The sequence below is a fragment of the Dipodomys spectabilis genome, unplaced genomic scaffold (assembly GCF_019054845.1).
Source record: "Dipodomys spectabilis isolate Male_0828 unplaced genomic scaffold, ASM1905484v1 ptg000085l, whole genome shotgun sequence".
In the NCBI taxonomy this organism is placed as follows: Eukaryota; Metazoa; Chordata; class Mammalia; order Rodentia; family Heteromyidae; genus Dipodomys; species Dipodomys spectabilis.
Genome location: NW_024870762.1, coordinates 8,135,037 through 8,155,248, shown reverse-complemented (window position 1 = coordinate 8,155,248; position 20,212 = coordinate 8,135,037). Strand labels below are relative to the sequence as shown.

General features: G+C 40.3%; 3 non-coding genes across 3 annotated transcripts; 1 reads left to right on the top strand and 2 right to left on the bottom strand.

Annotated features, from left to right (window-relative positions):
• The first annotated feature begins 365 nt into the window (after positions 1-365).
• Trnat-agu lies at positions 366-439 on the top strand. The gene has a single exon. It is a non-coding gene; the product is annotated as a tRNA-Thr (tRNA).
• Positions 440-3,056: 2,617 nt separating this feature from the next.
• On the bottom strand, positions 3,057-3,130 carry Trnai-aau. Its single transcript has one exon. It is a non-coding gene; the product is annotated as a tRNA-Ile (tRNA).
• A 5,696-nt stretch (positions 3,131-8,826) lies between these two features.
• Positions 8,827-8,899, bottom strand: Trnav-cac. The gene has a single exon. It is a non-coding gene; the product is annotated as a tRNA-Val (tRNA).
• Positions 8,900-20,212: the final 11,313 nt, after the last annotated feature.

The following is a 20,212-nucleotide window of genomic DNA, read 5'->3' as shown; positions in this document are numbered from 1 at the left end:
GGAGGAAAACTTTTCTGTCTTGCTGTTTTATATCCAATACCTAGAGAAGTATCTAAAACACAGAAGTAACATTTGAAGACAAAATGAATTTTTACGTTTAAAGTATATGGCAATATACATTATTTCCTCTAGGGGGCGATAGTCACCATAACAGAAATTTCGCTTTTAATTTGAAACCAATTTTATTTAAACCTTGTATTTAAGAAATGGTTTTTAAATGCTGGGGCTTCTTTTATTTTTGGTACAAATTTGAAAACATATTGCATTTTCTTTGACACAAAATCAAGTAAAGTTCTAGCAAATTGGTACATTTTACCTAAGTGTTACATTTATATATGATATAACTGAATATGGGTATGAGAGGGGGCCCTGTGGCTTAGCTGGTCAAAGCGCCTGTCTAGTAAACAGGAGATCCTGGGTTCGAATCCCAGCGGGGCCTTCTCCTTGGGATTTTAGTATTTTCAATATCAAGTCATCACTAAATATATCAAAAAACTTAAAAATGGCTAAAATCTCTTGTTCAGTTATGAAGACTTTCTTGCTGGGTATGTACCTTATTACATGAACGTTAAAGTGAAAGTAAAATGGGTCAAGTTTCTGCAGTTAATAACAAAGAGTTTGCTGATGACTGGTAAGAGAAGTTATGTTGGTTTCATAAAATTATCTTATGTGATAGAGTAACATTTCAAATTCTGTCCTAAAATTTCAAACTCCAATCTTGACCCCTGATAGTCAATATTATCAGCTAAATGATGGGTTTCATTTTCAGTATCAAAGAATATATGTTGTGCCATTTGCTTTAGAATAGATTCTTTTAGTTTCTAGAACAAAGAAGATTGGTAAAATTTCAATCCTTCCCATTCTGGTTTTGAAAAACTCTAAGAATTTTGGTGTGGTTTTACTATGTTGCTTTATATGCCATAGAAAAGCCAAAAGCCCCAAAGTAGTGTCATTATTCTTGTTAGGAAATTTCATTAGGTCATTTGCTTTTGACAATTATAAACAATAACTAAACTTTTTGTCTTGGTTGTTCATTTATCTTTCTTTGGGAGAGTAAAAAATGAAGTGACAAAGAGTGAACAAATGAGCAGCGGTACTTAATAGACCCTACATTGAAAATGAACTATACAACTTGTGGGTGGGAACAAGAGGGAAAAACTGAGAGAGAGCAAGGGAAGGGGTGATATTGTCCAAAAAGAAATGCACTCATCACCTGACTTATGTAACTATAATGCCTGTACATTATCTTACAACAACAATAAAAATTTACTAATCATAATAATAACTAAACTATTTTAATTATTTTTCGTCCAGTATAGGTATTTGGTTTATGTTGATGCTTCCCTGAAAATCCTTGCAACCACAGTGCTTGGTCCTCAAAAAAGAAAGTTTAATTCAAAGCCTCATGGGAAAATATCATGCAAAGTTTTGGGGGGCACAGATCTCTTCAATGACGTTAAGCCCATACCATTCTACTTATGCAGCATTTCCAGAACTCTATTCAATAAGCACATGCTGGGGAAATAAAAATAAGCCTGCCAAACAAAAAGAATATATCAATAGAAGAACCAGCACAACTTACTGGCTTAGCATTCACAGATTTATAGCTTCTTTAAGCTGTATATTTACATGTATATAAGGTAATGACGAAATAAGAACAAAATCTTATTCATCTTATACAGCAAAGCAGGAGAAGGAGCAATAACTTCCCTTAAGTATTTATTTTTTATTTTTTTACAGGAAATAAACTTTATTTATCTCTTCTTCCCAGATGTCATTGCCAACAGTTATAGATTTGCATACAATAGTTATTTATCGACTATTTACAATTTACAATAGTATTCTTTCCTCTGAAAAGTATAAGTACAAAAAGTATTTAAAAAACACAGACCTATACCTCATGGGAATTTCCCATATATAAGAGAACCCTGAGCAATTCTGCTGGCACATATTTACCTATCTAACGTTAATTGGGTCCACAATCTTGGAAATAGCTCTTACACTAAAAATACTAGAATGGCTTTAATCTCTAAAAATATTTATCTGTACACTCTCTAGTCTCAGCACCAAAATAATAATAAGGCCCTTTTTTGTCAAAGTCAGCAACAGTCAAATCCTTCCTATCCCTTAATTCTATAGGTATAGCATAATACATTATTTATACTCTGTAAGTGTATTATATTATACCTGTAAATCTGTAAGTATTCTTTTTTATTAGTATTATTTGTTTTAGACATTTACTTTAAGCCAGTCACTATTTTTGAAATGTAAAAACATGTTAGGAGGCCAAATAAAAGAGGGAAATAGTAGAGAAGATATAAGTTAGGCACTATGGAAATTCAAGTAGCAAGATTCCAAGAAAAAGACAGGACAGGACAGGACAAAGCAAAACAAAACAAGGACATTGAGGCCTTTAGATCCCAAAGCAATTAATTCTAAAGGCTCTCTTCTAGTCTCCCTCCATGTACCCATTTTTCATCATCCAAATTCCAAACCTAAGCTTTTATATTTGTTCAAAAAAAGTTAGCCAAATTTTAAATGGCCCATTAAATGTAGAGTGGAAGATATCATTCAACTATAACCTGACAGGTGAACCATTGATCCATTTGCTATGAAGCATTTGTGGTTACAGGTCTGAAGTTCAGTGGACAGCAATACCAACCAAGAACATGACCAAAAGCTAAACACCAGCAGAGCCTATTGCAATGCTACCCACATGATCTATTTATCTGAACTTTCTATTAGTACAAAGAATGTTGTCTTTCAAAAGCTTAAACTATTTCAAAAGTTTTGCCTTTTTTCCCAAAATAATGAGTTCCACTAATTCTTCCTATTTTTCCCTTCCTTAAACGCACAATATCCCAGCACAGTTGATTTCCTTTAAAGGCTGTTTTTTTTTCCAAAACAAAGGCTGTATTTTTTTCCAAAACAAATTTTTAACTTGGAAAGCCAACAATTCTAAGCGAATACAAGTATGGTTCTAATTAAACAGCCCTCTGTATTTGGAAGTCATCAATTTCCACATAGTAAATGTCTGGAGAAAAATGTTACACCCGTGGCCCGTACGGGGATCGAACCCGCGACCTTGGCGTTATTAGCACCACGCTCTAACCAACTGAGCTAACCGGCCACTCCGCGAAAACCTCCTTTTTCTCTCGTCTACTTTAAAGAGATATGTAATTAAGATGGGATTTGTGCCATTTTTGTCATAAAAACTTTTTTAAGAAAAGGAAAAACACGATTTCCCACTGTTCCCCTCCCTCCCCTGAGTAAAACCTGCTTTTCCCAGGAAAAGCGATTTTTCTCCCAAACTATTTCTGATCCGAAAACCCTTAGAACGATGTCCCGGAGCTGATGCCCTCTTCCCGTAGGAGGAGAGCGGGAGCGAGCCCCAGACGGTGAATGGTTCACGGAGCCGCAGGCTCGGAGGACTAGGCTCCTGCGCACGGGGCGCGGACTCCGCTCCGCTCTTTGAGCCCAGGCCGGCGGGCCTGCTCTTCCCCGGGTCCCGGGGAACCCGCGCCCTCTCTGTCTGGCCTAGCAGGGTTTCTAAGGCCAACACCACTGAACTCGCAGCTACTTGAAGGAAGCCCGCAGCAACTCACTTAGAAAAAGCGGGCTCTCAGCTGCAGTTCCGCTCACGGGCGCTTGGTGACGCCAGAGTGCCGACTGAGGCCCGCCGGGGAGAAAGCACCAAGAGCCTCTTTCCATTCCAGAAAGAATCAAGACGTCCAAAATCGATGACCAATCAAGCACCGGCTATCTATCTCGTGGACCAGGGAAAAATGCTGATATCCAGAAGAAACGGAAGAGCCCAAGTTAGGAAGCTCGCAATTAGGAACGGTTAAATGAGATGCTCTCTGACCGGGGCCATGTCCTGATCTCCCTGCAGGCAGGGTCAACTCAAGCAAGAACCAAAAGAGGCCTCTACTTTTTCTGTAAGGTCTTTTGAATTCTATGAAACCCCGATTCCTTTGCTTCTTCTCTAGTTTCTTGTTTCATTTGAAGTTAAAAGCCCATTTCCTAAACACAAGTTTGTATCTCTGTAATATTGAAAGGATTGCTTTCTCCCTCCCTGCCCCCTCTCTCAGTTTTAACAGCAAAAGTGCACTAGACTGACTTCGTTTTACTGTTGCTGTAGTTTGGATCTTACAATTTGGATCTTGTATTAAGCGGGGTGCTGTTGAGAGGTGGCAGAACACGTTCTGACAGGTCACTGGGAATAGTGGGACCCAGGCCTTCCTCTTCCTGTCTTTCGCTCCTTGTGGAAAATAATTTTCTCATACTTCATTCTAGACCCAGTCGTGAGCTGAAAATCTCCCAAACTGGAAGGCAAAATGAATCTTTTTTTGAGTTGATTGGCATTTGTTCAAGTGATAGGAAGCTAGCCCACTGTGTTAGATAACACACTGTGTCTATGCATATTTAAAATGTTCATCTGTTTTATGACCACTCCTGCACTAGCCCAAGAATCTAGAAAGGCAGAGGAAACAAACATTTCTCTCCTCTACATACCCATTGCATTTCAGCTTTTTATAAGCTTCAAGACTAGGGTACATGAGGCACATAGACAGCCAGAGGACTCTGCCACCGTGTCATTCCTTTGGTCCCAGAGATCCTAGCCAGTCTGCCTTTCTCTCTCTCCAACTCTCAGTCTTCTTGTGTTTTTATTTGATATACACTGTCCAGTTGTTTCATTGGACTAATTATCAAGAGGAGGGGGATAAGTATATCTAATCCATCTTCCTAAAATATTGAATATGTATTTATTGTTTTATATGTATATTTTAATAGCAGACTGAGATAGAATAGTGACATATGTGTTATGTGCATTACAGTGTAATATATTAGCATTTATATTATAAGCATGTTAAAATTCTGTTTGCATAGATTGGTATCTATCAGAAAGCAGAAGGCTGTAGGATGGCAAGGGCATGAGCAAGGCCTGAGTACAAACCCCAGTGCTGCCACACACACACACACAAACCATTAAATTATTATTAATACCAAAAGCAAACCATGTTTATTACCATATATTAGTTACACTATGTATTCACATTAGGAACAACCTTTATTGTGACATTTCCATGCAGGTTTACAATGTTTTCTAGTCCATCTCACCCTATCATTCTCCCTTTCTCCCTTCCTAAAACAATTTTAACAGGCTTTATTATCCTATTTTCATACATGAAACAATCTACTTTCACCATATTCCTGCCTTTTCATACTCAACCCCACCTCCTCCCACTAGTGCCCACCCTCCCCCAAAAGAGCGTATTTCTCTTTCTCCACCTTACAAACCCCCACTGATCAACAGCTTTTCAAATGTTGTCTTCACATATGGTTGCAGTGTATTTCAAAATTATTCACCCTCTGTCTTTCTTTTTCCCTTTCCCTTTTCCCTTCTATTCCCAAGTAACCCTTTAGATAATGTTCATGTTCTATGAATAACCATTTTTTACATTATATCATTTACATAAAATGTAAAACCCTATATAACTTAATATTTCATTTATGGTAGTTGCACATGTTTTAAAGCTATAAAAAAAACAACAAACATAAAATTTAGAATAATAATTACCTGAAAGGGATTTATAGGGTTCCTCTAAAATGCAGCTAATACTATTTCTTAGACTTGATGATGGACACAGATATTTGTTGACTATTATTGATTATGTATTTATGTACATATATTTATTTATTATAACTACATGTGCATGGTTAAGTAAGAAATTATGTAAAAATTATGCAAGAAATTATAGTTATATAAGAAATTGTGTAAGAAATTACACTAATATATTAAATTATTAATATAAAAATACAAATAAAATATTCAGTTCTTTATTGTCTTCAGTACCCTATGCAAACAACATTTATCTGAAAGAACTATAATCCTATTATCAGAGGGGAACAAAAGACAAGCAGTGATCCTTAACTGCTTAGACAATAAAGGTGAACTTTTTATTTTTGGTGCTTTAAGTTATATAAGAAAAAAGTATCTTACATTATTGATGTCACATATATTTATATGAAATAAACATAAGAAGACTGAGAATTCGAGAGAGAAAAAGGCAGACAGGCTAGGGTCCTTGGGGCCAAAGGCATGACACAGTATCTTTCATTACCTTATCTGATCATGTATTCTTTATTTAGATTTTTTGTTTGGGGAGGGGGGTTTCTTGGGGTTTAGGGTGTTTTTTGTTTGTTTGTTCTGGTCATAGGGAGGTGAGCATTCTACCACTTTGAGCCACAGTTCCACTTCTGGTTTTCTGGTGGCTAATTGGAGTCTTAAAGACTTTCCTGCAGGGGCTAGCTTCAAACTATGATCCTCAGATCTCAGCCTACTGAGTAGCTAGGATTACAGGCATAAGCCAGGGGCACCCAGCTTTATTTAGATTTTTTTTAACTTTAAATTTTTTTAGATGTCTGTCTCTCTTTTTACTTTTCTTTCTTCATAGAGTTTTGTCTTGTCTGTTGTTTAGTTTGGTTTGGCTTGGTATTTTTCTTTGTTTGGGGGATGTTGGTTGTTATTAATTGATAAGCCTTTAAGCTGAGATACTCTAGGTAATTAGAATTCCTAAAAAAAAAAAAAACCAAAGCTCATAGGAAACAGTATATTAAGTTTACACATAGTAAATTCAGTTTGCTGGTATTGAGTTCAATCAATCAATCCAACAAACAACGTCTAACTAGGGACTTTTGTTGTTGTTTTACGGGTTGGTGGAGGAAAGACCTTTTGCTAGGGACTGTGCTTTTTTTTTTTTTTTTTTTTTTTTGTCGGTCGTGGGGCCTGAACTCTGAGCCTGGGCGCTGTCCCTCAGCTCTTCAGCTCAAGACTAGCGCTCTGCCACTTGAGCCATAGCACCACTTCTAGCTTTTTTTTCTGCTTATGTGGTGCTGAGGAATCGAACCCAGGGCCTCATGCATACAAGGCAAGCGCTCTACCACTGAGCCACCTTCCCAGCCCCTCTTAATGGTTCTTTATATTTTTTCATTTTATTTTACTTTTAGCAGTACCTGAGATTGAACACAAGTTCTTTAAAGTTATGTTATTTTGTGCAAATGTCTGTATCTGAATTCTTTTATCTAAGATCAGAGATAAATATCTTTTATTTATTCAATAAATGTAACATTCAGGTGTATATTAGCTATCTAGGGACTTCACACTTACACCAGATAAATGTGTTTTCTTTGTCTTGCTTCCATAAACATATCAAGAAAGCTTTCTCTTTGGAGAATTCACTCACTTTATGAACAGCTGTCTGCTCAAATAAAATCTTTGAAATGTTAACATATCTATTTTATCTTTTAACAATTAGGAGCTGTTTGTGTTTAGATTTATGAATGCGACATTAGTAGTCATTCCTTCTCAAGACTGGTTTCCATTTAGTTTTGAGGTCAACGACTCTTTTTACTAGTTCTCTTAGCCTCTTTCTTCTTCATAGTGACCAAAACCCATTTCCCTGTAGATACCTCATTTCATATTCTTGATTTGTCTATAATCTTCATGTATTTTATCAAAGCAGTGATGGATGTGCTTATGGAGGTTTTTATTTGTATGTGACATGTATGTATACACATCTACACATACATCAGAAAACCAAGAAAAGGTTACTGCTAGCTATGGGGTTAGTCAAAGAGGCTTCACAGAAGGCAAAGAGTGACTACAGACTCAGAGTCATTTTATCTGGTGAGATAAGCTATTAGCATAATCAACCCAGTCACTGAGCCTGTGCAGTCAGGTAGTATCCAAACACAAGCTGCTAGAAGGGCATTCCAAGCTTACTAGGATGGGAACAGACAATAATTTCAGTGGTCAACAAGGGGAATGGATGAGCTGAAGCCATTCCATCCTTGAGACATACAATGGACCCTCTGATCATCAGGTGTGGGTGATGTTGTACATGATAGACGGCCCCTTCTTTTATATGACCCACATGAGAGGTCGTATCATTTCTTGGTCTGGCATGTTGGCTAAGCTCATAAGGCTGGTTTTTCAGATTCGATCTTTGATACACTCGTTGCTCTTGTGGTCCTGATTCAATCTGATAAGTTCATAGTAATAATCTTTTATTTATGCAAATAAGTTATTTACCAGTCTGTCTCAAGATTTGTGTTGGACAGATAATGGTTACTAATGTTTGCACCGATAAGTTATTTTGCCTTGGCCTTTGCACTCAGGTTATTTTACAATTGGAGGCACTTAGGACAAGTCAGGAGCAGGGCACAGCCTGATGTCCTGTAATGGAGACTGATGCTCACAGGCAAATCTCCCCATCGCTGGGCTTTGCCGCCCCTGAGAGAGATCCAAGAAAACTGCGCTAAGCCTCTGAGATGCTGGTCAGTAGCTGGGATTCCGAAAGCCCCGGGACCGAAGTCAGCGGGTCCACGCTACGCCCCGCCCAGCTCAGCCCTGCCCTGCCCCGCCCCGTCCCGCGCCGCCTGAGGAGTAAGCCGGGAGCCTTTAACGCGTGCTTTGGAACAAAGTCCCGCAGTCAAGTCCTGGACCGTCGGTAGCGGCTCCGAGGAAGGGTCTACGACCTCTTGATTGAGCTGATGATATTTATATGGCGAATGATCAATGTTGGATGACGTGTCCCAGCACCATCGGACCCCGAAGACTAGCAGGAGGCTGCGGGGAAGAGGGAGATTAGCTGTTTTGGGTTCAGAGCGGGAAATGCAACCAACTGTCTGACCGAGCCTTTTAAAAAAAACCAATCGTTCTCAAGCAAAGAGCAACAGTTACTATGTATTCTTTTACTTTTTGTAAATGCAAACGAGTGGGAACGGTCCGAAGCTAAAAGCTTACACGAAGAAAACGCTACGTGTTCCCGCCTGGTTTCGAACCGGGGACCTTTCGCGTGTGAGGCGAACGTGATAACCACTACACTACGGAAACAACTGCGCGCCCTTATTTTCTTACATATCCCTGAGAAAGCTTTGCTTGTAGGGCCTAAGGTTATCTTATCCAGCTAGATTAATTTAATGACACACCACTCCAGCATTTATCGCCATCGTTATGTGGCTTTCTCCCTCCTCTATACGTGACCAGTAACCCCAACCAAGAAACGGCTCCTACACAAACCCCAGACATGAAAAAGTAAGATAACCATATGTAGAACGTTATTTCAAGACCTCTATGGTATCTATCAGGGTTAATTCTGTGCAGGGAGTAGGCTCTGATATTTATCTCTTGGAGAAAGAAAACTCAGAGAATGAGGAAGGAGCAGCCTGAGCCACTGAGAGTTCAAAGCCATCAACACGTCCTGCGTCAGTTTCCTTCATTATTTCCTTGGTAGTCAATTGGGAAATAAAAGGAAGCAAAAGAAACATTCCAAAAACATCACAATCTCTACAACAATGTAAATACAGAAAGACATAAACTTTGCTCTTAAACCAGTATCTAGTAATGTCTTCTCTATAAAATCATTATATCAGTTTTTTGATAGTTTTACTACCCAAAGTTATAGTTTGTGTCAACAAGAATCAAGCCAAAGTTATAGACAACCTTACTCATTAATTCCAAGTTTTGCTTTTTTTTTTTTTTCCTGGCACAATTGTTCTGGAAACATGATATCAAAGCAAGTCTTCATATAATAAATATTTTCCAATTGAATCATCAATATATGGTTATTAGCTATAAACAGCCAGTTACTCCTGATAAACTAAAACTGAACATAGGGCTTCCAAAAATTATTTTTAAAGTATATTAACCAGACTCCTGTAATCCTGGCTACTCGGGAGGCTGAGATTTGAGGATCATGGTTCAAAGCCAGCACAGGTAGGGAAGTCCCTAATAATTTTTATTTATTTATTTATTTATTTTAGTCCTTAATAATCTTAACTCCAATTAACCACCAAAAAGCTGGAAGTAAAGCTGTGGTCTTAAGCAAAATATCTCAGGGGGTAGTCCCTGGACGATGAGTTCAAGCCCCAGAACCAGCACATACACACACACACACACACACACACACACACACACACACACACACACACACACACGTACACACGTACACATACATACAAACAAAAGTGTATTGATTTCAGGATTATAAACTTCTATTTCTTATCGTACAGGTATGATAATGTTCAGGACATACTACCTTTAAATATGGCACCTTGACATTTGAGAAAATTACAAAAATAGGTGATCACTCTCATCTCCTCCCTACTCATTCTCCTGGAGGCAGGTAGGTGGTAAGACCCTCATTCCAGAGATAACCATCCCTGTCCCTAAAGGAAGGGAATACTCTAAACCACAAGGACACAGAAAAGAATCGAAACTCAGATTTTTATAATGTACCTTGCTATATCAGCTGGCTTGCCTTCCTTTCTTCTAAAAATATTTTTCTTTCCACACTTTTCAAAGTAGTGATATTGAAACACACTGAATATGATAATGTAACCAATTACTAAAGGGCTTTGTTGAGTTATTTTAAACTGATACTACATTAGAAGGTGCTGTTTCATCTCCACTAAAAACCTATATGGTTATTAATTTAGTCTGACAGACCTTCAAAGGACCCATTCTCTAAGTGTCTCATGTTCATTAATTATATATTCTTAGAGAGATACTTTGTAAAAAAAAAATGCATGTACAATATTGCACAAATATATCTCCCATTGTAGTATTTTATACACTGCTCTGAACTTTGCTTTTATAGTACTATATTCAATATATAAATATAAATATGTGATAAATATAAATATATGTGTATATTCATGCACACATGTACACATGCAAAATATATGTATGGAAATAAGCATATGCACAAATATACATAACTATATTGCATGGTTATAGCTCTCATTCTCATGTAAATATGCATAGCTCTTTACTGCATAATTGTTACATAATTCATTTAATTAAATAATTCTAAATTTTTACTACTAGCACAATTTTGAGACCTAAATTACATTGATGTTTTCTGAATCTTGAAATTATAAATTTTGCTACAGATAATAATCCTGAACACAGTAAAACAGATCATGTATAAAAGTATATCTTGAACATTGTAGAAATGCTGCTTCAAAGGGCATATGCATTTGAAATTCTGGTAGATCTCATCAGATTGTCCTCTTTGATAGCAAAGTGTAGAACACAACTGAACAGAATCCTGGGCACACGTACAGTTCCTTACTTAATTCCCTACCACATAAGAAAACAGATCACCCAAGGGACTAAAAGCAGAGATTGGTGTGATGAAGTTATACATATTGTCTTCTCTCAAAAGAAGTGAGATTTTACAACCTGGTGAATAGAGTCAAACTAAGAATGGCAAGGGATTGGGTAGAAAGATCTGATGAGACTTTCCTTTGTGTATTACTAAGGAAATTTGTCAAATATATTTTTAACAAAGTGTTACAGCTTCATGGGGCCTTGAGTATTTATTTTTTTATTTTATAAATATTTTTCAACATGTATATTTTGAGGTGTGGTGGCTGAGTGGTTAAGGCATTGGACTGAAAAATCCAATGGGTTTTTGACCCGTCCAGCAGGTCCAGTTATTCGTTAGGCTCGAGGAGGCACCTCCTAAGAAACCAATGGGGGTGAGAGAGAAACGAGACCAAGCGCATAAAGAAAGACAAAGTCAGTCTGAGTCGCGTCAAGGTCTGCTTTATTGAGCTCGGGGTAGGGTTTTTATACCCACAGGGGCGGTGGGAAGGGGAAGAATGAAAAAATTTTGCAGAAACAAGGGTGAGAAGTCCCGGGGTCAGGGATGGGTCATGCTTTTCCTTTGGCCGTTGTGCTAGTCTTAAAAGTACATCCTGTAGTTTTTCTAAGACATATTTATGGTTAGCCAGGCGCCTTTTGCTTAGGGCTGGAGATAAGAGAAATATTTATGGTTAGTCAAATGTTGTTTGCTTAGGGCTGGAGGAATATTTATGGTTAGCCAAATGTTGTTTGCTTAGGGCTGGAGGAATCTTATCTTTCCATACACTTTCTTGGCTCCCAACAATTCCCCCTTTTTTATTTAGAAAATTGACCATCAATTGTTGGCTGCTCTTTTTAAGGGGGTGACAGAGGCTCTGTTCCTCTAAGGGCCCAGGGTTTTTTTTCCGCTCCCGAGCAAGCATCCTCACTCGGGGAGGGGAGTTTTACAGGCCTTGGCATGTTTTTGAGGAGACGGCTCGTGGGTATGTATGCCAACCGTCATGCACCAGAGCTTGCCACTCAGGGGTCTTGGGTTTTGGGATCTCGCGGATCCATCCCCCTGCAGTCTTACCTGCACCCTTGATTAGAGCATTTTTTCTTCCTCCCATAGGTGTATCCTCCCCCAAGCGGAGGGGCCTATAGGAGGAGGGGCGAACCTATCCCTTATGGCAATAGGTCTTGCCCATTGAATGGTCAGAAGTTATGAATAAGAAGAAGGATTTTCTAAATAAAAAAAAGGGGGGGGGGCTCTTTCCCACTGGAACAAGCTCACGGCAAAGCACTAATTAAAAGCCTGGGGTAAATCCTTGATCTCAATGCCTTAGTCCGCCATATCGAGGTGATGGTGATGAACCTGTATGGGCTTAGAAGACAAGAGATTAATCTGTTATTTAATAAATTCAAACAGGAAGGTCCAAGTCTGGAGTTCTAGCTGCATCTGTAAGAGAAAAGGCATCATCCTCGGGGGGAAGGTTTCCCCTGGGTTGTGGTAAGCCATTTACCTGTTTTATCAACAAATTCTCCAAAGGTAGGTTATGAGAAAACATCCTGTCTTAGGCTATATGGAGGGCCACCTTACCACTGGCTACATGCCTTGTTGAGCCGGCCTGTACGGCCTCTGTATGTAGTGCTATCCAGGGTAAGCTCCATAATACTCCCATTATTGGATGTTTTCTAGCTTTTTGGGAATCATTAGGGAAGAAGTGTATGGAATTGCAGTCCTTCTCTAGGGGTGACCGCGGTGTGCTCCGTGGGGTCCTCCTGAGTCTCTAAGCGATGATAATGCACCGAGATCAAATTTTTTGGAAGGGCCGAGTCTATTTGTTCCTTAACAAAGCGCGTAAGGCGCTGGAAAGCCCAAGGGCCAAAAGAAACAAGCAGAAGTATTCCCACAAGTGGACCCAGGACAGGAAGAACATAAGGCAGGAAGCCCCCCCAAGCTTTTCAGATAGGTCGTTCAAAAAACTCGTGTCGTCGTTTTTCAAGTTCTTCTTGATGTTTTTTAACTCGATCTCTCACAATGTCTGACTTATTGGCATAGAAGCAGCATTTTTCCTGTAAGGTTAAACATATACCACCTCTGTCGGCAGTTAACAAGTCCAGCCCTCTGCGATTTTGAAAACCACTTCAGCTAATGAATCTAACTGATCCTGCAGGTCTTTAACAGATTGATAAACTTTAGTAATATCATCAGCTAATTGTTGTGAAAGTTCAGAATATGAGGAGACGGCAGTGGCCAATCCCGCAGTTCCAGGGCCTAAAGCACCAGTCACCCCAAGGCCCACCAATAGGGGGACAAACTGTACTGCCCTCTTGGCTCGTGGGATAAAAGTATCGAAGGCAGGAAGGGGCACCAGCTCATCTCCAGGGATCAAATCAATATCAGGAAGTAAAGTGACCAGGACACACAGGCCTGTCCAATTTTGGGGGAGTACAGTATATGTCATATTATTACCACAAACAAAAACCTGACTGGGGGGCGGACAAAGGGGGGTGGAGGAGTCAGACTGATTAAAAAGTGTTGTGCAATCGGTAAAAGGAGGGACTCCTACATCAATATCATAGCTATTATTTTGAAAGGTTTTGTAGAGACAAGAAGAGGAATTAAACCCAACAGGTTGACAGGCAGCCCTTCTACCACAAAAGGCTTAATAGTTTCAGTATTTCCTTCCGAATCAGCCCAATTTAAAATTTTTGAGCTTTGAAGCGTGTCTTGGATTTGTCCAATGCCTTTTAAATGTGTGGCGGTAGGCTCTAAAGGCCAAGAATCAGGCCAATGTTTTCGGGCGATGACGGTGGCGTCAGCTCCCATATCTAAAAGGCCAAGGAATGGTTTTCCTTCTAGGGAAAGTTTTAGGGTAGGTGGAGACTCTGTCAGTTGGTGTACCCAAAATATGTCTGATGACCCTGGAGCAGAAGTACCACGTTGGGAATGTTTATATGGGAATTGTCCTATCATAGGCAAAGGGAGGGCTTGTGCAATACGTCGACCTGCAGGAATGGTTAGTGGACCTTGGGAGGCTTGGACCAAGAATTTTAATGGGCCTGAATAGTCGGCGTCAACTATTGAGGGGAGGACTGTAAGTTCCTGTAAAGAGCTTGAAGCTCGGCCTATGATAAGAAAAAACATCCCTGGTGGGGGAGGCCCAAATTCTCCTGATTCTATGATGACCGTTCCCTCTTCTGGAGTTATAATCCTGGTGGTGGGGGAACAGAGGTCCAGTCCTGCGCTACCTGCCGTGGCTCGGCATAAGCCTGAGTCACGGTTGCTTGGGCAGGTGGCCGGCTGTGGGTGGTAAAAGCTATTTGTTGCTGTGGAGGACTGACAGGGCCCCATGTCGGGCCCGTAGCCCGTTTCCCGACAGGGGTTGGCCATTAACATCGGTCTGGGATTTGCAATCTCTAGCCCAATGACGGCCTCTTTTGCATTTAGGACATAGTCCAGGAGGAGGCCTTCCGGAGATCTTAGCCTGTGAGGCGACCAGCGGGGCACCTCCCATCAGGGTGATGGGACATTCCTTAACAAAGTGTCCAAGTTGTCCACATTTAAAACAGCCTTTGGAACTGAACGTCTGTCCTACTTTTCCAGGAGGTTGGGTCTGAGCTTGAAACATGGCCCTAATGGCCAGGTTAATAGATTTGGAAATTTTATGTTCAAAAGAATCCACATCATTACAAAGTTTAATCATACCATTAAGATCCAAGGCTTTGGCTTTTCCCCTTAACACAGCTTTACAGGCTGTATTGGCATTTTTTAGGGCCAATTGCTTAACAAATATATTGTCCATATCGTCACTACCCAATATTTTTTCTGCTGCTTCTAGCAATCTAGCAACAAACTGGGCATATGGTTCATTAGTGCCTTGAACAATCTTGGAAAGGGAGGTGGTCATTGCCCCTGCAGCGGGCACAGCCCTCCAAGCTGCCAAGGCTGCTTGAGCGGTTTGAACTAATATGCCTGCAGGGAGTTTTTGTTGTTTTTCTTCTGAAGCATATTTGCCTTTTCCTGTAATCTTATCAGAAGTCCATGAGGCCATCTGAACATGTTTTTTGTTTATGATAGCCTGAGCCTCTGCCTTATCTATAAATTCAGCCTTCCAGGTTAAATATTGACCTCTGGTCAGGACCGATTGTACAATCTTATTCCATTCATGAGGCAGCAGGTGTCCTCCTCCCCCTACTCCCTCCAGTACCAATGAGGTAAAAGGGGCATTAATCCCATAATTTTTAACTGCTGAATGTAATTCCTTAATATGTTTAAATTTTAATTTTTTATATATAATCTGAATGTTATCCTGACCTTCCCTTATCTCTTCCTGGGTGTCTTCCTCCTCCTCGGAGGCAGAGGAACCCTGGTCTTGTTCCTCCTCCTGTTCTTCAGTGGTGTCAGCCTGTCCATCTTGATCTTGAGATTGGGAGCCAGAACGAGTTATTACAGGAAAAAGAAGGGGGGCAGTTGGCATTTTAAGTCTGGGTTTGTTTGTGCGGCCTCTTAAGACCGAAGGTGTCCTGGCAGGCTTTTTACCAGAGGTAACAGAGCGAGGGGTTATAATAGTCTCGCTGGTGAGATCTTCTTGTAAATTTTGAATTTGGGAAGTAAGGTCGCGTAATTCCTTTTTTAAATGGAGAACGTCTCTCAATTCTGTGACTTGTTTTAAAAGAGAATCTTTAGTTTTAAGGAGACCTTTAGCCCCGGAAAGGACAGGAGATGTGTCTGACATCTCTTGTGGTGGGGCAGATGGGAGAAAGGGGTCTGCATAAGGTGGAGAGGAGGGCCAACTAAGAGTCCTGGTTTTCTGATTTTTTGTAAGTGTATAAATCTGAGGGGCAGGTTGAGGGCCATATCTTTCTTCCTCATAACGTGCTGCTTGTTCTTCTAAATCTATCCCAGATGAGGGGTCAAGCCAATCATCGTTAGGGGGATTTTTGTAAATAACAGGGTAAATTTGTTGATAAGGTTTGGCTGGTGGAGATGGCTCTATCTCTTTAACCTTTTTGGTGGCAACTATCGTTTTGTCCTCAGAGGGGGGCCCGGACTTTTCATTCTCCAGTCTCTTCGGGGGCGTGGTCTTTTCATTGTTAGGAATTAGAGGAGGTCTTAAGTGAGCCGCAGGGATCGGCTTGTCTATTATAGAAGGAGTACGCGAGCCGGGCAAAGCGGCGGTGTTATTTTCATCTTTAGTTTCGCTTTTACGAGACGGACATTGCGACTCGGTTAGATAGTCCTCCGTTAAAATCAATAAGCGGGCACCATCTCTTCCCTTTTCTACCTCTTTTAAAATGTCCCTGATAATCCCATAAAAACTAAAAAAGGCCTCGGGAATTTCTTCTCCTTTAGCCGCTAAATCATTAATATTTTTCCCTACTTTATTCCAGGTAAGGGGATGAATGTCCGGGCCGCTCAAAATTAGCCAAGGACATTTTTCCCCGACAAAACAAAAAAATTTTACGATCCTTTCTTTTTACTCTTATTCCTCTCTCCCTAAGAGCTCCCTTCATTTCCTTTATAAATAAAGCCTCTTTAGACAACGTTTTTCCCATGGTTGATTGAACGGCAGAACTTACCTCAAGACTTCCTATGGTGCACGAGTGATGAGATGTGGGCGTCTCTACCTTTAAATGATTTGGGGTCCCCGTCTCCAGCGCCGTCGGGTAGGTCACCGTGCCTCGAGCCCCACGTTGGGCGCCACTTGACCCGTCCAGCAGGTTCAGTTATTCGTTAGGCTCGAGGAGGCACCTCCTAAGAAACCAATGGGGGTGAGAGAGAAACGAGACCAAGCGCATAAAGAAAGACAAAGTCAGTCTGAGTCGCGTCAAGGTCTGCTTTATTGAGCTCGGGGTAGGGTTTTTATACCCACAGGGGCAGTGGGAAGGGGAAGAATGAAAAAATTTTGCAGAAGCAAGGGTGAGAAGTCCCGAGGTCAGGGGATGGGTCATGCTTTTCCTTTGGCCGTTGTGCTAGTCTTAAAAGTACATCCTGTGGTTTTTCTAAGAAATATTTATGGTTAGCCAGGCGCCTTTTGCTTAGGGCTGGAGATAAGAGAAATATTTATGGTTAGCCAAATGTTGTTTGCTTAGGGCTGGAGGAATCTTTCCATACACTTTCTTGGCTCCCAACAGGTTTTCCCAGTGTATGCTTAAATCCTGCTCCCAGCATTTCCTGAGTTCCAGCTTTACATCTCCTTCCCCAAGCAAGAGGAGGGAAACAGGGTGCCATGGTGGCCCTTTCCTTCTGTCTTTTCAGATTATTCCTGTTGATAGTGGTGTTTTTGTTTCTATTTCTATTGGCAGTGTAGTTGTTGGGGGGAGTTGTTGTTGTTTTCCCTCCACGATTCACAGTTGAATACCTGTAGGTTTCCATATTGAGGATGCTATATTCTGAAAGCAGTGGTAGATCTTAATGACATAGAAAGGCAGAAAACATTGTTTCAAAAGATATGAAAAAAATAAAAAATTATGCTGACAGAAATTCAGGTAGCTTCCTTAAACCATTTTCTGGTATGAAAAAAGAACAAACAAAACCACACTGATAAATGGGAACCTAAAATATCCAGGGTCACAATTACCAGTGTGTCCAGGTCCGTGTGCCTGTGTGTACATGCGTGCTCATATGCCCTTGGTCCAGGAATGCTTGAAAACATTGTGCAAAAATGAAACAACAACAACAAAAAAAAAAGATGAGCAATGAGGCTAAGACCACAAATGTACTGGAAGGAACAAAGGATAAAGGCTATCTTCACCACTCTGTGGGTGCACTAGAAACCTCGACTGCTTCTTCTACTGCCCCCATTTTTAAGAATTAAAAAGAACTTTTTTCACATGCCTATTTCACCTACACTGATCCCTTAAATACTGTTTGCAAAAAAATTTCATTGGTGACTAGATGTTCTTTCATATTGTAACTCCAGATTTCAAAGTTCCTGAGTGAGTTTGGTTCTTAAAATGTTTGCCTTTATTGAACTCTTGTATCCATTTTGCCTAATTTAGAGGAGGAGTAGAAGGAATTTACCAATATCTTTTCTGCTGCAAGAAGTCTTAATTTATCCAAAATGAATTATGCTTTTTTTTTTTTGAGAATGAGGTAGAGAACGTGATTAAAACTTCAAGAATGCACTCCACATCCTTTTTTAGGTAAATCAGTTTTTAAAAGTTTCAATCACTCATTACTGATCCATACCTAGCATCAGTATCCAATGTAAATGTGGAAGAAAAATGAAACTCTTTAGTGAATGATCAGTGAAATTGAAGGCACAAATTAATGAATGAATTATATGATACTCTAAAGCAGAAAAAAATCCTTTATATATTTTAAGTGGACGTAACTTACGAACTTCTTAACTTATTTATTTTTATTGTCTTTAAATAAGTTGTCCAAAGGGTTTTAATTGAAGATCTTGATTTATGTGTACAATACAGATCAAAGTCACCCCTTCCTTCATTCTCCCCGACCATCTATCCCAACTCCACCATCCCCTCTGGTTACCAGGATCCATTTTCACAAGCACATTAAGTAAAGCGACTGCATTCATCTCCACCTCATTCTTTCCGCTGATCATCGTCGGACCTCAATCCCCTTAAACCTCACTACCCTGTCCCGACAAAACGTGTTTCCGTTTCCCAATGTGTTGTTGTTAAACTTCCAATTAATCGTTCCAAGCAATTGCGCCATGGGAAATCCACCCTCGCATACGGTGCATTTTAGTCAGTTTGAATTTAGGCAATTTTACTCAACCTGTTTCTTTTTTTGCTCCGATTTAATTGTATTCCTAGTGAAGAATAACTACCCCAGCACCGCGTGCAGCTGGAAGCCAGGGGGTACATTAAGGAACCATCGAACAAAAACAATAAGCATTGAGAAATATTTCCTTACGAAGTTCCGTGCCAGAGCATTCATCCTGGAGGAAAAGAGAAGGGAGTGTTCACACTGTAGATCAAGAAAACGCAGCTGTGCGTAAATGAAAAGACAGTGTCACGCGTGGGGGGGGGTCAGAACACAGAAATTATTGATATGGATAAACACTCGACCTGTGTGACTGCGAACGCGTTTCAACCACATCCCCATCCACTTCTGCACACACGATCACCAAGAAGAGCGCGGGAGTTTCACTGCCCAAGACCGGTAGGAGCAAAGGTAAGCTTGGAAAGAAATCCATCACCCGGAAAGTGACAGCTTTACCGTAGTGTCTGATTAAACAGTTTCGAATGGGAGTCCTTATATCTGTGAAGGAGAGTGGAAAAGCCTGGAAGGAAAGTCAAGGTGAACTCAGAACAAGAACAAAACAACAACAAAATTGTGTTAAGCACCATATTTATCTCGAAAGGACGTATTGGTGCTGAATAATGTGCATCGTAAGAGGTATCAAGGAATAAAACCATGAACCTGTCCCAAGCCCAGACCTTGATTTCATCTTTGTATTGCTGAGAAGGAAAGCGGATGGGAAAGGATTTGGAGCTTGCAAAAAGGAAACGCTCTCCTAAAGTTAGCACACCGGAGAACCACTGGGAAAGACAGAGCATCAAGTGCAGTTTTCTGGGCCTCATCCCAGAGATGCTACACTGATTCTTGAATGTGGCCCATTAATGTTTAGCAAGGTGCTGCTGGTGTGTCCACCATATCGTTAGCACCATTATATTAGCTGGTCATGCTTATTACCAAATAGGAACTTCCACTGATAGAAGGGGGCCCGGAAAGGTAGCACCGGTTGGGGTTGGGGAGTGAAATTCAACCTTAACATCCTTATCATAAGGCTTGAGTCAACGGAGGTAACTGACCTACTCTCAAGATTTGCGATCTTGCTTTTGTATTCTCTATCATAAACATGTGGTTTTTGTCAAGTAGCTTAGTTTTGGTGGCAGTGGTTTGTTTAATAAAGATACCAGCTCACTCTAGAACAAAAAGATTTTTAATACAATTCCACTCACATGCCTGATTCACACCTTTACTCCAAAAACTACCAGCATTATATAGTGAAGAAAGAATTTTTTTCCTTTTTTTTCTAGAATGTTTTAGGGCTGAGCTGTCTTAAACCATAGCCACTAACACAAGCTTGAGTACCA